The sequence below is a fragment of the Triturus cristatus genome, chromosome 1_1 (assembly GCF_964204655.1).
Source record: "Triturus cristatus chromosome 1_1, aTriCri1.1, whole genome shotgun sequence".
NCBI classification, from domain to species: Eukaryota; Metazoa; Chordata; class Amphibia; order Caudata; family Salamandridae; genus Triturus; species Triturus cristatus.
The window spans coordinates 620517462-620532001 of record NC_140579.1 but is presented as its reverse complement, the minus strand read 5'-3'; positions in this window follow the sequence as shown (position 1 = coordinate 620532001).

The window sequence follows — 14540 nt, the reverse complement described above, 5'->3', positions numbered from 1 at the left end:
CTACAAGACGGCACCACTCTCCATGGTGCAATTTAGCAAACCCCAGTAGAAATACTTCTGGAGCATAGGAAACACAGGTGAGCACAATAGGCCTCATTTTGCGTGAACAGCGTGCTGAACAGAGAGCAGGGATACCCAGGAGTAGATATTCCAGTCCTGAAAAAGGCCCCAGACCCGTAAGGGCTCACGTTGAGGGCCAAAACATGTTGGCACTTTAATATAGGGTACAATTGAACCAATTAAATTCAAAATAAACCCCATCTAGACACGATTTTATTCTATACCCCAGGTACCCTATGAATAAACGCATTGTTTGGGTATACCTGTAGGTATTTTTAATATCACCCATCTGGTTCCCTGCATGACCAGTCAATATTTTATATAAGAACTCCCATAACATCATTGGTTGAGTTCGCCCAGGTAGTACCATCTTACCTGGGTGTGGAAAGACGCCTATGATGAAGCATGTCACGATAAGTGAGGCGTCTTCTCCAATATCTTTGGCTACCCCACCATCCAAAGCGATTTGAGGAAGGACGAACTATCTGGGACCCCGTGGATGTAATCCCTTCCTTATTTCTTGGCAGTCTGCATATCCGCAAGGGAAAAACAGACACACAGCAGTTGCCTTTTGTGATACAATTAACCTAGGGAGATTGCAACTGATCTGCTTCTCTCACTCTCTATTGTGAAAAAGAGTTTGTGTCAAGGACAGAGTGCAGGGACCAAACTTGGAAAATCCCTGGGCAGCTGATGGGATCTCTGGGTATGGTGTGCCATTCCAGCTGAGTGGCCAGGATGGAAGCGCCCCCACGATTTCAGTGCTGGAGATCGGTGGTGGTCTCCAGACACTGGCCACGTCCGGGAAGGCTTGTAGATTCCAGTCCAAAGTGAGGCAACCTCCCTGATGGAAATGAAAAAAACAGCAGTGGATGGTGCACGGCAGATTGGGAGGCGGAGAACAACTAAGCACAAGTTCAGGACGGCATGATGTGCGGAAGTAAGGCGAAAGACTGAGAGGAAGAACTGGATCATGAGCAGGCCCGGTTCTAGTAGGAGGGGGGCCATGTGGGCCAGGCCCTCCCAAGGTAGCCCCCTGGCCCTCTAAAGGCCCATATAAAGTAAGAAAAAAACAAGATATAGTTTTCTAATGTTTCACATGGGCCTGCAGCCTTGATTTCTTGAGCTTAATTGGCCATCTTTCTGACAATCACCAATGCCGTGGGCTACTTGAATGGCTGGGATAGACATACACAGTACTTAAGAGTTGACATATGGCCAGAGAGGGTGTGATTTCTGCACAATTGTGGATTTGACGCATTTGTCACATACTGAGAGTTATTTGCTGATATTAACCCCAAAATTGTTTTCAATTCAAATGGATCAAAAGTTACTAAAAACACTGCCAAGTGTGTTGCAACGCAGTGGGGGGTCTTTTCTCTGTTGCAGATTATTGTATTTTGGTTTTAAACCGATATTAGTGAGGTGAAATCTATGCTCACACAGAGTTAAAGTGTCAAAAAGGAAAACAAAGGTGACTACTGATTCAAAATATGCTACATTAGGCCGCATAAGTGGCCTTTTCTTGTCACATAATTTAGTACACCTTGTAGCAGTATTTGGTCCTCCCTTTCCAGGTAATTACAGTTGGCTCTGCAGATGGCAGAAACAATCTGAAAGGATTTTGCTATCCTAAGAAATATAATCAATTTATAGCTTAAAAGACTGTGATTTTAGTTTCTTCCTGCACTGACTCCATTCTTAACTCGTGTCACTATATGTAAATAAACTGACTTTTCTGAATTGAAAAGATTTTTTACAAGTTTCACCAACGCAACTCATGTACAGCATGGGCAGGAGCATTGCCAAGTTCCAGTCTAAACATAATTAGGACCCTAAAGCGGTGACAGCACCCTTTGGGGCGCAGGGAACTGTGTATTTATTGAATTTCAACAATACTCTCTATGTCAAATGGATAGAAATTGATTATAGGGATACTGCAATCCCTCTGTCCTAAATCAAAACAGATAATATAGTGGGGTGATGCCAAGATGCCAAGATGTTCCTACAGTCTGTGGGGTTCAAATATTGCTACTCAGTCTTTTCATTTTCAATGAAGATTAGGACAGCAAGATTAGAACAGCAGACACTGTAAAAAAAACAAGCATTGGCATAGCCAATAGGTCTCGCCTTTAAGACCTTATAAGTGTTTAGCCATGCAACAGTTGCATAACTAAATACTTATAAGGTCCCAAAAGTGAGACCTATTGGCTATGCCAAGCGGCCGTGTGGCCGCGAAAGTGAAAGTGATCGCGATCGATCAAACATCAAAGCGGCCGCGAAAGTGAAAGTAATCGCGGTAAAGCGCGGCGCGCGCGCCCGCGCACATGCACTGTAGCTCTAGGCTGGCCTGGTAGCACTTTTTGGAGCCCTCTCAATAAGTCTCGCCAGACCAGCGCATACGCTGGGTCAGGCGAGACCTAAAAATGATGTCCTGCCATTCATTTAAAAATTCTGAGCTACTGGGACTCCCTGATTCCGGATAAACAACGCACTTATTTGAGCTGCAAATAATTGTGTTTTGGAGCATGTTTTTTTTGTTTTATTATTTTTTTATTGATTTATAATACAACAATATAGGTCATAATGGTGTATAGGTAACACATTATTGCACACAATACCAGTTCTAATCTGCCCCGGGAGCACCACTCTGAGGAAAGTATATTTATATATGTCCAAAATCTTGTTTTTTTTGTATCACCATGTCAGCAGTCGGGAAAGTACATAGCTCTCCTCGGAAAGTGTTCTATTTTCCCCATTTTATATCCCATTTTTAAGGACACCCTCTGTTTTTGAACACTTCTTTTTCTGCAATCATGCATTTGCCAATTTCTCTGGCAAATTCCCTTGACGTCGGCCCTTTTGCAGCTCCCCATCGCATTGCTTTGCAACGTTTAACCAGTGTGTAGCCTCGGGTGGCCCATTGTTGCTCTGTTGTGGTGAGATCTGTTGCGTCCCATATATTGAGGAGACCCAATTTTGGTGTTAAATGAACGTCTTTTACGATTGACGTATGTAGGTGCCGCAGCGTCGGAGGCAGAGTGAGCCTGATCTGTACCCGATTTTGTGTAATGTGATACTGGTTAAGTAAGTTCTATGTGGAATCTTAAGTTGAATAAGGAGAAAATTTAACGGGATTGCCGCTTCGATTAGGGACATTATTGCAGTTTTCCATTGCTCGTCCTCAAGTGGCCCCAGATCAGTCTGCCAATGTTCTCGGAGGCGTTGGAGTGGGTCGGGTAAGTTATTAATCAGCTACCTATATGACAATTACATGGCTTTTTTCCCCCCCAAGGGGTTCAGATAACACTCTTATCTTCCAAAGGGGACGTCCCCGGTATCTCCCCTGATGAGGGGATTAGGGCAGTCAGAATGTGGCAGATTTGTAGATATCGGAACATTTCTTTCTGATCCAATTCGTATTCTTTCTGTGGGTGAGAACAATTTAGAATTCCCCCCTTTTTCGGTCTTGCCTAGCGTTGCCGCACATGCGCTGCTCGCTCGGCAAGACATATTGTGAGAGAGGAGATTTGAGAAGGGGGCTTGAAGCCCCGCCCCTCTTTTTCATTGGCTGGCATCACCGTTTATGCTAAACGGTGGCCTGCCATTGGAAGTTAGGTTTTTTTGTTGCCGCCCTTTTTTTGTTGCCGCCCTTTACCCTTTTCGTCCGGCCCATCCGGACTGGATCGTCTGCTTCACGGCTGTCGTGAAGCAATATTTCTTATCTCAAGTATGTGTGTTATCTAAACAAGCCATGAAGCAAAGGATCCAGTCTGGATGGGCCGTCCAAAAAGGAGGAAGGGCTGCAGGCAGGCTCAAGCACGGTTGATCACTGAAACACTTCCGAAAACAAAATTACTTCTTTCCACAGGTGATGGACTGACTGTCACACTTGGCCAAAAAAGCATGGAACCGTTTTAAATTGTCTGAGCAACAGTGCAAGCACGCCACCCTTAAATCACACTCAAAGAAATAAGGCAACCCTAGGCCACCAGAACCCCATTCAAAGCAGCAGTACCAACCCAAACCCAGCTACGATGCTGACTTATTCACAGCTACCTAGTGACCTCGTCAGATATTACTTTTTTTCATTTTTATTAACCCATGGCACTTGGCATTATGAAGCATAAGTTTTCAAGTTTATTTTTTATTTTTATTTAATCAGGATTTAGATCCCAGCTCACAAAGTGCTGTGCAGGTTAAGAAATAATAATAAAAAAACACAGGAATTGCTGAATATTCCACCAGTAACATGGGTAACTCTGACTTACCCCACCTCTCCTTGAGCAGTATTGACACCCCAACCTACGATATGTTTAAATGAGAAGTGAACACCGCAGTGACTGGAAACCCTGCAGCCCCCGATCACCCACCCCAAAAGGTGCTGACTGTGCCTTTTCGGCAAGCCGTCCACTTTTTAATTAGATTCCTGGCGACGGTGGGAAGAGTGGGCGAGCCCTTTGATCTGAGGGAGCTTAATGAACTTAACTTTTTTAATTAGGTGAACTTGGGTGCGGGGCTCACATTAAACGTCTGTTGAGGCAGACCTGCATTTTTGGGACATCGGGGACTTAAGCCAGTAATGTGAAGTTTTCTTAAGCAAGAACAAGACCTTAGGCAGCGCAGCATTAGCCTCTACCGTATAGTAGCATTACATAAGGGGTATATGGGTCATATTCTTCTCCCTGGAAGGCAACAGAAACATATTGGTAAAGTTAATTTCGAGGAGCTGTGGGAAGTCTAAGAAAAACTTATGTTAACATTGATGCGTGATATGTTGTGGGAAACCCAGGTGACCTGCATGCTAGGGTGAAGTGACTTGCTTAAGGGTGAGCAGAAGTCAAAGGTACGGCAGGTGCAGCGACACCGGGGCCCACTGAACTCCGACTTGAGATGTTATGAGTTGGTTTGGTGGGCCCGTGCCACCCTTGCTATGCCAGTGCTTGCTCCCCCACTAACTGAAGGATGCCTCTGTATGGATTTCTGATATGCATACGCTGCAATGCATTCTCATGGCTCGAATGCATTCCATATTCCATTAAGATCATCGCCAGGTTTTACCCTTCATCCCTTTGCAGGAAGAGGGCCTGAGTGATCAATAGTGAACATGGGCAGACAGCACAAGCGCAGCAAGTAAGCGCCCTATTTGGCAACAAGTTTTAGGTGTAATCAGCTGCGTGCACCAAAAGTGAACCTACCAAAAAACACCTTTCCCACCTTCACCCCAACCAGGTGCTGTCCTGCAGTTTACCTGCGTTGTTACCACAGCGCACTTTACATTTTAGCACTAGAAGACCACACATAGGTCTGTAGTGGCATCAGGATTTTAGAGTGCCCAGCAGTAGGCTACACTTGAATTACTAATGCACTGCACAACAGGGACACTGCACAAGTGGGACGTTCACTAACGTGCATGTGGAGCGATTGCACGTGAACTACTTATAGCGCACTCTCGGTAAGTGTACACGTGGAACAAGTAGAGCGCTACAGTGTGAAATAGAGGCTACAAAATACTGACTGCTGAAATATCTATTGTGTACAAATATCTGTGTCTAAAAACTTTGATTTTCACTCTGTCCAGTTGTGAAGCACATGTCCTAAAATAGACCAGGAAAGTAACCAGCCCTTATCACAAGTGGAAAGTGAGCTTAGTTGGCTGTAGGTTTTTAAAATAAGTAAACAATGTATGAGATATGCATATCAGATGTTTTATATTTTTATTCTGTGTTATTTCCAGACTGAGTTTCACATGGAATGTGCATGGGAGGAGAGTCCGGCACATTGAACATTATACTTCCCAAGGTGCACTTCGCAGCACGGTGCTGCACACACAGCAAAGTCCACTCAATGGGGGGAGGCACTGTGCACACATTTAGCACCCGAGTACTGTGCACAACGGGGCATTGCACATAGATCTCTCATCATTACACGAGTCATTGGAGCCCTGAAATGTCACATAGTGGAAAACACCGACTGTATACGTTTACTGTGTGTGAACATTTTTGTTAGTAGTTTGACTTGGTTCCCAGGGGGAAACTCTGGGAAGTTTTAAACGACCTAGGGATTCCGCCCTATCTCCTTAAAGTCCTGGTGAGGTTACATACAGGGACCTACGCGCAAGTAAGAAGTGGGAAACATGGGAAATTATCTGCACGCTTCCCTGTGAAAAAGGGGGTACGTCAGGGATGTGTTTTGCCCCAACCCTATTTTGTCTTTATATCAATGGGCTCATCGACCATCTTAACAACACCAAGGATAATGACGCCCCGAAATTGGGTTTGGGGAACATTTCCACGCTGATGTTTGCGGATGACACCCTGCTGCTGTCTAAAACTCCATCCGGCAGCCAACGCATTTTGGATGGTTTCGCCGAGTTTTGTATTAAGCGGGGTTTGGAGATCAATTTAACCAAGACAAAATATATGATCTTCAACCCCCAAAAAATTACTCGACCAAGTCCCTCTCTTGATGGTATACCCCTGGAAAGGGCGAGGACATTTGACTACTTGGGTATTACCTTATCAGAAGATTTTACATGGGAACCCCAAATGGCCATGGCCAGACTCAAATTAACACAGACGGTAGGTGGGATAATGAAATTCCATAGGTCAACCACATATAGGTCAGTTGCACCTGCACTAGAAATATACAAAGCCCAGGCAAGAGGAGACGCTTTATATGGGGCTGAAATGTGGGGACATATGTCTGCTGCCAATTTTGCAAAAATAGAGAACAACTTTATGAGACAGATTGTAGGTCTCCCACCCAGTACCCCGTTAGTTCCCCTTCGTATGGACCTGGGCTTGCTGCCTATAAATGAAGAAATTGCCCTGAGGCCCATTACATTTTGGCGCAGGGTGTGGGTGACCACAGAACTCTCCGCCTACAGAGACGAGCTGAGGGAGATCCTTATTACTATTAAAACCTCAAAAAAGATCCTGTGGTTGTTGTATATTAAGGATCTCTTGGCTAGGCTAGGTAGGCTGGATCTCTGGCAAACCCCAGAGATATCATGCAGATCAATATCTAGACAAGACCGAGTGCTCCTCTATAGACAGGTTAACTTGCTGGCTATCCAGGGAAGTGCCATTGGGGGCTTGATGACTGCCGAGTTTTTGCTAGTTAAGGCTGAATATAGGAAAGAAGAGTTCCTGGACTTGATTTATCCCTTGCAGGTCAGGAAACTCTACATGCAATTTAGAGTGGGGAACCTCCCTCTAAATGCCCTTACTAGCAAATGGGCACTAGGGAATAAGAGGACCTGTCCTGCATGTACCCATAGGGAAGAGTCGGAAACACATGTATTATTCTTTTGCCCGGCATACACCCTCCCACGCAAATGCTGGATAATACCAATATGTCGCAATCTTGGGTTTAAGCTACATTTAGAGGCCTTTAGGATACTAAAATATGATACCCATCCCCCAATAGTTTTTGCTGTTTCCAGATTTTTAAATTCGATGTGGTATCTACGCAGGGGCCTCGTAAAGTGACATGTGAATTTCTGTGTATACTGCGTAAATTTCAAATTTTGATTTAGGTTTTAACTCTTTGAGTGTTTTTATCCTATTTTATGACTTTTTAAAATTTTGAAACATTTTTTGTTCTCAAGATTTACACGTTGAATATAATGTCTCTTTAACATGAGATGAATAAGCTAAATGAGGCTCCTTTTACATTGTAGATATAGCAAGGGCATGTGCTATAAATGATGGACTCTCTGCATAGTCCATCTTGCAGTATCCTTAGACTTATGTGGTCCTTGGCGTCCTATCATCTATGTATATTACAAAGAAAGTCTGATAGCATTCATATTTGTGTAACTCTTTCGTAATTAATTTTTACAATTAATTAATGATTACGTTTCTGGTCAACCAAAATTTGCACTATTTTTTATGTAACTGGCGGCAGTCTTTGCTTGTTTGCACTGAAATTGTATATTGTAGTATTTTTATTCTGTGCTTTTATGGTCTTTGACCGAAATAAAGTTACATAAGTAAGTTAGTAGATATATACTTATATTTCTGCATGTGTATCTATACGTTTGTGTATTTTGTATTTATGGGTGTGTTTATTATGGTTTATAATTTAAAACATACATCGAATTCATGCAAAATAATGTGTCTATTTATACCCATGTTTATACTTTTCTGTGTTTGCTTTTATATATGCTAGTAATATTGGTTGTAGTTATGGTTGCGCTTTTAATAAGAAATATTATATATATATAGTTTTTTTTTAATGTGAATATGTCTATGGTATTGTTGGAAGAATGTTTCTTTGTACACTGGAAGGTTCACTTGCGTGTTCACTGCCTTTATATTCACTTCCACAGAGTGGGGTGTCCCCTGGGGCTCCATGATTTCGAACCTATTGCGTTAGTACGGGTGCGACCCTTGGGGTCTTGATAACTTTCACCGAAGTTGTGGCAAGTGGCCTGAATCGGTACCGTCCGCGTTAAAGGTGCGCTCTTGAAGTGCTGGCGTGGAGAGGACTGACGGGCTGGAGGGGTTGGGCGGTGGCACATTAATGTTTGACCATCATATGAACAGATCAGAAGATGCGTGTCTGATCACACATCGATCACCGATGCAAGTATTACAGAGTGGCACAAAGTCATGCCATGGCGATTTCGGCGCAGCTCGAGTCTTTGCTTGAACCCCGTCTCACCCCTTGCATTTGATTATTGGAATAGAGCACGCGGTTTATTCGCTGGAACAGCGGAAGCGAGGAGTTGTCAGTCCAGACACAAGCCGTGGTGTGAGCTGCATGTGTGCTTACATGTCTGTACATGGTTACATGAAATGCTGTAGAATGGAGTCAGTGGCCGGCCCGGACATATTCGGCTGGCAGGAGTTACCTGGCCCAGTTATCTGTATTGTCTAGCAAGGGAAGGGGCCATACTGTGCCCATATAACTCCTATATGTGTGCCATTTGTGATGTACAGCTCTGCACAACTGCCGTGATGGCCAAGACGTCCGCCAAACCGGCAGTTTATTATAGCGCCTCAGGCGAAACCGAATTACAGGAACACGATGGTGTACCATTAAAGATGCACACGTTCAGGTTCCTTATAACATTCAAACCTGGCGTTGACCCTGCTTCTAAGCGCTCACTCGTTTGGCAGTTAACACTTAAACGCTATTTTGGATAGATAACTGCATCAAAATATAGGGTTTAATGTATTTTGGAGAGTTTACCAGCTGCTTTACTCAAGTCCTTAAGGATAAATATCCATACGCTGGTCCCCTGGGTCAAAGCGGGGAATGTGCCGCTCACCATGGCCCCTGTCAGGTCCTTTCACGAGGGCGCAGACACTGCAGTCCGAAACCGAGCCTCGGCTTGGAGAAACACGTCTCAGCAACTGTTCCTAATACAAGCATTTGTAATGCAATAGGTCTCGCAGTTACACGAGTTAAAGATATTGTCATTGTAAATGACAATGCCTTTTATTTATGTTTTGAAAACGAAAACAAATATAAAAGGTATTGTTATTTGCAATGACAATAGCTCAAACTCGCGTAAATGCGAGACCTAATGCATTACAAATGCTGGTTAAGAAGAGCCTTGTAGCTGGGTGGATCGTGATACAAAGTGAAGCAAGTTACACCTTAAACCTCTCATATGCCTGAAAGATTGAGGTTGAAAACATTGTATGTGATGTCCTCAGAACCTAGAGTTGTGGTCACTGGCACTCTTTTCCCATGCTGCATATACCTATCACAGTTTACACTTCAAAGACGAAAAGACACTGCTGACTATCTGGCTCTGTGGCAACTGATTCGGTCATGCTCATAACTTTGTTTAACCAGCACATCAATAGCAACAGCAGCATAGTGACATTGAAGATAAAAAGAATGAGGGGTGGGGAGAACCAAAGGTCGGTGACAGACAGAGATGAGTGGAGCAGCAAGCTTTCGACTTTTGTTTCTCATCAAATCAGTTGCAACCTGTTCAACAGTGTAACCATGATGCAGAAAAGGTAAGGATAACAGAAGGAAGATCAGAAGGGGGAGGCAGACATGTAACATTTTCAAAATGAGGCTGCAAGTCAGTTCAATTCAGTTCATGAAGCTTTATTCGGTTCATAACATATGATGACCATAAAAGCGCACAGCAAAACACAGAAATACAAAAATACAAACTAATAAAGAAACACATTTAAAAGATCATACTTTTCCTATAATAAATAGATTTACAAATAAAACTTGCATTATAAAAACATATATCAGGGGAATTCATATTAAAAAGCAACCTCATTGCATCTTCCGTATTAAAAATACCGTATTTTAAAAACATGGGTGTGAGAAGTTGGCCTGGTATATGATGTTCACTAGTTAAAGTGACCACCTTGTACCATGCCAAGCAACCCTTATGGTGTGGTTGTAAGTCAACCTTTTCGGACCAGCTGCCCTAGTGGTAGCGTAGGCTAAGCAGTCTTTGAGACTAAACTCGTGAAACGTGTTAAGCAAGCTGTTTTACCAAATGCAACCCCCTTTTATACCAATGAAAGGACACCACACAGATATATATTCAAAATATATATGTATTTGTTACTCAAAGTAACCCCTAGTCTCTTTATGAGCACAGGAGCACAAATCGTCAAACAAGATTACAGTAGAATACACAGAAGTTGCACTTTATATGGATAGGCCCCGGTGGCCGCTCAAACCATATACTAAAATAGTGGTATAAGTACCACGAACAGAAAAGGGAAAAGGCCTAGGGCCTCTAGAATCGCTGGGCCTACAAGGAGCTAACTTCAGTTAGTGACCAGGAGGTCCACGGGTTGCGTGTGCAGAGCAAATAGTCACACGCGTGCTCCCATAGGTTTTCAATGGGTGCGTAAAAGTTACAAAGTTACTGCAAAAAGGATCTTCCGGGTGGACTATGAACTCAAGATTGGATACACAGACACTAGAGATGATACTCTACACTTGGGCACCGGAGTGCCAGCTTTACCTCACCCACAGGAAGCGGGTGCATAGGCCTCGAAGTGCGTCGGGTTTCTTCTATCTGTTCAATGGAGCCTGTGGACAAAGATGCTGCAGGCGGTCGGTCCGGAAGGGATGCGGTGGATCCAAGAGTGGATCGGAGTTGTAGAAGACCTGTAAGCAGAGGGGACAGTGTTCACAGTCACTAGCCAGTGACCAGCGTGGCACCAGGTGGGTACCAGGCGATGTCGGGTGCAAACAGGAAGAAAGGTGTAGCTTGTCTCTGCAGCCACGTGGTCCCTGAAGGTCGACGACGTCCAGGAGTCGGTTCACGAGCTGTCCCACGCAGGCTCTCGCTGTCGGCGCTGTCGGCGACTTGATCGAAGCAAACAAGCCTTGGCAAAAGCAATTGTTGTGGAAAACAAAATAAGCTGATGGTTCTGACCAGCAAGGTCAGAGGGACTGCTCCTTTGGAGGGGAGCAAGGGCCAGTCTGGCGCAACCAGACCAGCAGTGTATTTCTTGAAGTTCGTCGCCAAGATGGCCACTAGCCAGCGGGCCAGCAACCGGTTAGGCGCATCGAGTGGCAAAATGCAGAAGGGCCCCACGCAGATCGTGGAGATGCTGGAGGGCTCACCTTTGGTGCAGATGCTGCTCGGGTGTTGGGCTTCTCAGATCCCAAAGCACAACTTGGAGGGAGCCTCGGTTGTTGCACTTGCAGCTTGTCGTGGTCGTTTCAAGGTGGCTGGCTCCACGTGTCTCGTTGCCTCCACGGGTCTCCTCTTTTCAGGGACTGTGGATCGGGCGGTGAGAGGTCTGGAGGTCCAGGTCTTGTCAGTCTCTGGGCTCGGGCTCCGGTGGGAGGCGGCGGCAAAGCAGACGTTGATTCGCTGGATGGTGCTTGCGTTAGCAAGGTGGTCACTCCCTGACCACAGGGGAGATTTCCTTCAGTCTTCTGTGCAGCAGAATGTCGAAGTTCCCGTCTTCTTCTTAGTTTCAAGTTGATTCCAGGATGTCTGAAGTCTTAGGACACAGCTCCTACCTTTAAGCGGATTCTAGGGGCCGGACTACCTGCTAGGTCCCTCCCTAAGGGTGGGACCAGGAAGGTGGGTGGTTACACCCCCAATCCTTTGTCCAGCTCGCCCCAGGCCCAGGACTGGTGTGCCCCAGGACCGGATTGAACTGGCATATGCACCGAGGCTCCTTGTGAGCCACAGGCATGTCTGGTTTCTTTCAAGCCCTACCTGACCAATACACAAAATCCTGTCTGGGGTGGTGCACGCACCTCCCCTGGCAGGAAACCCTTTGTCCACACCTCCCAAGCTGGAAGGACTCCCAGCAGCAAGAGGGCAGACTTGTGTCTGTGGTGGCAGCATCCATTTTGTGGAGCTGAGGCTATGTCTGATTTTACCCGGGTTTCAGGTACTGCACATGTCGTGTCCCTCTAGAAGGGTGGAATGCTAACCCCGTCGCCAGAATTGGCGAGGGGTTAGTATTCCAATTCGTATGACACCTTACTCGACATGTTTTGATAAAGCCAAACCAAAGATAGCATTTAACCGCGAGGTTCATAATGCACTTAAGAGTATATGGTATGACGATATCTGGAAACAGTAGAAGGAAGTGGTTCCGACCACTGCAGACAGGCTCAGCTCATGCCAGAGCACCATCTCACATGGAACCAAGCACTCTGCCTTCAGGATTGTTAAGGCCTGCCATAGGAGTGACTTATAGGTTACCAGGTGTCCCATTTAAGGTTAGGTATAGGTATACTACACCTAAGTAAGAGGTGGTTACTCCAACTTACCCCAGCTGAGTGATCAGCCAGTTGTGTCAAATTTGTTAGGCCAGGCCAGGGGTGGCACAATACATGCTTCAGCCCCTGGTAGGCCTTAGATACACCAATGCCCTGGGTACCTAGTGTACACTGGTACAGGGGCTCACAGGGTGATCCACTTCCAATTGGTTATGCACCTAGGGTGCATAGTGTAAATTTAGTAGAGAGAACAGCAGGCTGGGGGTCTGATTGGCAGGCCCACAGCCTCAATATGTCAAAAACCAGTGAAGCAAAAAGCAAAAATTTGGGGTGACCATAGGATAGCAGACCCTACTCTCCTACACAACCACCCCCCCCAAACGCAGGGACATTAAACTAGCCTTGACCAGTCTCGTCTTCATGTCCTAAGTGGAAGTACCTGGAGAGACCATCTGCATTCCCATGGTCAGTACCTGGCCGGTGCGCCACTGTAAAGTCCATCCCCTGTAGGGAAATGGACCACCTAAGCAGTTTGGGGTTTTCACCCTTCATCTGATTTAGCCACAAGAGGGGCTTATGGTCGGTCTGAATCTTGAAGTGAGTGCCAAACAAGTATGGCCTCAGCTTCTTCAGGGCCCACACCACAGCAAAGGCCTCCCTCTCAATAGCTGACCAATTCTTCTCTCTGGGGGTCAACCTCCTGCTAATAAAAGCAATGGGTTGGTCTTGACCATTTACATTAAGTTGTGACAGCACAGCTCCCACACCCAACTCAGAAGCATCTGTTTGGACAATAAACTCTTTGGAGTAGTCAGGACTTTTCAGGATAGGTGCAGAGCACATGGCCTCCTTCAGGTCATCAAATGCCTTTTGACAGCTTACTGTCCACTGAACCTTTTTGGGCATCTTCTTGGATGTCAGATCATTAAGAGGAGTCACAATGGACCCATAGTTCTTAACAAACTTCCTGTAGTACCCAGTCAAGCCCAAGAAAGCTCGAACTTGAGTCTGGGTGGTTGGAGGAGACCAGTCCTTGATGGATTGTATCTTACTCTCCAGTGGTTGAACTTGGCCTCCACCTACAAGGTGGCCCAAATACACAACCTTACTCTGCCCTATCTGGCACTTAGTAGCCTTGATAGTGAGGCCTGCCCTTTGCAGAGCCTCAAGAGCCTTCTTTAGGTGGATCAGGTGATCCTCCCAGGTGGAGCTAAAGACAGCAATGTCATCAAGATATGCTGCACAAAAGCCATCCAACCCAGTAAGGACTTGGTTCACCAGCCTTTGGAAGGTGGCAGGTGCATTCTTCAGACCAAAGGGCATCACCACAAATTGGTAGTGCCCACCTGGGGTTGAGAATGCTGTTTTGGCCTTAGACTCCTCAGCTAATCTGATTTGCCAATAGCCAGCTGTCAAGTCAAATGTGCTCAAAAACTTAGCAGAAGCTAGTTTGTCTATGAGCTCATCTGCCCTTGGAATAGGGTGTGCATCTGTCCTGGTGACAGCATTGAGACCCCTGTAGTCCACACAGAACCTCATCTCTCTCTTGCCATCTTTGGTGTGAGGTTTGGGGACCAGAACCACTGGGCTAGCCGAGGGGCTCTCTGAGGGTTCAATGACACCTAATTCCAGCATTTTATGTACCTCAGCCTTTATACAGTCCCTGACGTGGTCAGGTTGTCTGTAAAGCTTGTTCTTTACAGGCAGACTGTCACCAGTGTCCACCACATGGGTACACCAGTCAGTTTGGCTAGGTATTAGGGAAAACAGATGTTGAAATGATTGCAGAA